This window comes from Phoca vitulina, unplaced genomic scaffold (assembly GCF_004348235.1).
Source record: "Phoca vitulina isolate PV1807 unplaced genomic scaffold, GSC_HSeal_1.0 scaffold53, whole genome shotgun sequence".
Taxonomy (NCBI): Eukaryota; Metazoa; Chordata; class Mammalia; order Carnivora; family Phocidae; genus Phoca; species Phoca vitulina.
Genome location: NW_022589756.1, coordinates 4,187,173 through 4,190,735, shown reverse-complemented (window position 1 = coordinate 4,190,735; position 3,563 = coordinate 4,187,173). Strand labels below are relative to the sequence as shown.

Sequence of the window (3,563 nt, the reverse complement as noted above, 5' to 3'; positions counted from 1 at the left end):
ACATTTATCTATGAAGGATCACATAAAATATTTAGGCTTTGCAGTCTGTATTTGGTCTCTGTCACATGGTGTTCTTTATTTGCTTGCTTGTTTGCTTTTACAAACCTTTAAAAAGTAAAAATAACTCTTACCTCACAGGTCATTCAAAAAACAGGCTACGGGCCAGTTAAGGACCACAGGTTACAGTTAGCCAGTCCCTGTTTTGGAACTTTGAGAAACACAGCTAATTTTATGGCTATAGTTTGGTACAGATTTACTGATCCAACATAATAAAAACACTGATGATGTTTACCAAAAGTTGCAAAGCAATTTTGGTATTACCAAATTCCAAGATACTATTTTTTTACATTTTAACATCTCAGATATTGGTTATTGTTCTTCTCCCAATTGCTTCTGCCTAGGTGGGGGTCAGGGGGAATCTACCATTGCCTGTGACAGCATAAACTTGATCAGAGATGTCTGTGTTATTTCCACCTCATTTGTGTTCTATTTCTTGCTCTGCATATGCTAAGTTTAATTACTCTTTAAAACATCTTCAAAAAAGAAACAAGAGTGCGGTGTGAACATGGGGAAAAAAGAAAGCAAGAAAGTATATGACCATGAAGCGAATGCTTAGTCTCCAAGATCAGAGGCTTAAAGAGAAGGATAGATTAAAATCTAAAAAGAAAGAAAAGATCCCAGTGCACTCAAGGAAAGAGAAGACCCTCAACATCCTTCCTGTTGATTCTTCCAAGATAACACACAGCTGGACCCACCTTACCACATCCTGGCTGATACCAACCTTATCACATTTTCCATTAAGGCCAAACTTGACTTAGTACAGTCAATGATGGACTGTCCATATGCTAAGTATATCCCTTATATAACTGACTTTGTAAGGGTTGAAATTGAGAAATTGGGGCAAAAGTATCCAGCGGCTCTAAGGATTGCCAAAGACCCAAGATTTGAACGATTACCATGTACACGTAAGGGAACCTATGCAGATAACTTCTTAGTACAGAAAGTAACTCAGCACAAGTGTTATATTTGGCCACAGTTGACCTGGACCTTAAAAGAAGGATGGGAAAGATCTCTGGAGTTCCCATCATGTAAATTTCTAACCACAGGTATAACACTGAGCGGATGTCAGATGATTATGGAGCCCCTTGGTTCTAATTCTTAAAAGTTAGAGTTGATTATCCTCTATGTTCCTTTACCAACTTTTTCTGTTGCCAGTTCATATAGCAATATTCTATAGCATGAATTATTTCACTCACCCATTTGCTCTGTTATGAGCGGAGTATGGTTAAATACAGTGACTTGTTGATGTTGTTTTGAAATTGATATTTTGTATCATTTTAAATGTAGTTGAATCTTTTTATAAATCGATTGATTGTTCACATAAAAAATCTTCAAAATATACATACTAATTTGTCATTTGAAAACAAAATCTTACTGTACATAAGTATTTTATTGACCTCCTCTTCACCCAATTCATGTGGGAAGGATTTCTACCATAGGGCTAGGGGGATGACCAAACACATGACACACAACACTGAACTAAGATGAGGTCAACATCAGTGTATTAGTCATACATACTCATAGCTTGGGGGAGGAGGACACTGTGCCATGGAAAGCCATGTACAGGTTGCATTTAGGAACAAAGTGAACAACCAGGGACTAAGGGAACTAGACTTTAGTATCAAGAAAATAGGATGCTCCCTGACTCCTGTGGGAAGATGTGATTGGCTTGTTTGAATAACTCCATGGGCTGGCAAGGAACTCAAGGACAAAAAGGAACTGTGCCTGGTCTCTGTAATAGGAAGGCTGCTTGACTAGGGGTCCATTTGTACAGGAGCAGAGTGAAGAAGGGAAGCTTGCAGTTGAGCCGTTCAAGTTCCTCCCTCTTGTCTCCAAATATCAGGGCACATATAATATTGGGCCTTACTTTTAGGCTTTAAGCCACAAGAGGCAAATAATATAACAACATGGTTATGATCATTATGTTTTTCTATGTAAATATAAAATATAAAAAGATATACCTTGGGGCGCCTTGGTGGCTCAGTCTGTTTAGCTTCTGATTCTTGATTTCAGCTCAGGTCCTGATCTCAGGGTCATGAGATCAAGTGCTGTGTCAATCTCCCTCCTGAGCATGGAGCCTGCTTAAGATTTTCTCTCTCTCTCTCTGCCCCTCCCCCCTCCCTCCCTCTCTCTAGAAAAAAAAGAAAGAAAGGAAGAAAAAAGAGAGAAAGGAAGAAAGAAAGAAAGAAAGAAAGAAAGAAAGAAAGAAAGAAAGAAAGAAAGAAAGAAAGAAAGAAGAAAGAAAGAAGAAAGAAAGAAAGAAAGAAAGAAAGAAAGAAAGAAAGAAAGAAAAGAAAGAAAGAAAGAAAGAAGAAAAGAAAGAAAGAGGAGAAAAGAAAAAAGAAAAAGAAAAATTCAAATAAAACATGTCTGTTATAAAAGTAAAGATAAGTAAGTAAAATTCTCTAATAACATAAAGGAGAAAAAAATTAAGAAAGTGAATTTGAAATTTAATATTCTTTATAAAATCTAAACTTAAACCCTGAAAAAAAGCACAAATGATACGGATAACAGTAAGCTGCTAGCCAAATTCACAAATGAAAAAAAAAGATTTTAAAATATCAATAATGTTAGTATGTAACTTCGGTGCAATGCTAAAAGAATATATACTATAATCAAATAGGATGTCACCCATCTCAGGAATAAAAGTATGGTTCAATTTGTATTGACAGTATAAATTTCTTAAAGTATCAGGTCCAAAGAGAAAATTATTTTACAATAAAACTGGCCATAGTCATATTAAAGTCTCACATTCACATTTCTGTTTTAAAAATCAGGAAACTAGGTCTAGAAGAATATTTTCTAAGCAGAAATTTTTTGATGGAAGGAAATAACACTTAAGGTAAAGACATGGAATTCAGTAATAAAATAGAACTATTACACATTTTCTAATTATTATTATATTTCACATGTAATATTCACATTTTCTAGAATCTCTAGTAATTCAAGAAAACAAGTAAAAAGAAACATGATAGAAATACTGGAAAGAAACCACTGAAACTGATGCAAGAAGAAATGTGAATCAAACCATAGTAAAATACCACTGGGCATCCACTAGGAGGTCTGTCATCAAGAAGACAGATAATCACAAATGTTAGCAAGGATGTGGATAAATTGGAAGACTCGGGGCCCCTGGGTGGCTCAGTTGGTTAAACGTCTGACTCTTGATTTCTGCTCAGGTCATGATCTCAGGGTCCTGGGATGGAGCCCTGCGTCAGGCTTTGTGCTGGGCATGGAGCCTGCTTGAGATTCTGTCTCTTCCTCTTCCTCTGCTTCTGCCCCACCCCCCTCCCTCTCTAAAGAAAAAAAAACCTGAAAGCCTCATACACTTCTGATGGGAACATAAGATTTACAGACATTTAGAAGATCTAAAAAGTTAAGCATAGAATTATCATGTAATCCAGGAATTCCACTCCCAGGTTTGTATATACCTGAGTGAAATGAAAATATATGTCCACACAAAACCTAGTATAGAAATGTGCACAACAGCACTATCATAATAG

General features: G+C 36.2%; 1 pseudogene; it reads left to right on the top strand.

The window, feature by feature from the left end:
- The first annotated feature begins 575 nt into the window (after nt 1–575).
- Nucleotides 576–1,155, top strand: LOC116622549 (annotated as a pseudogene).
- The last annotated feature ends 2,408 nt before the right edge of the window (nt 1,156–3,563 follow it).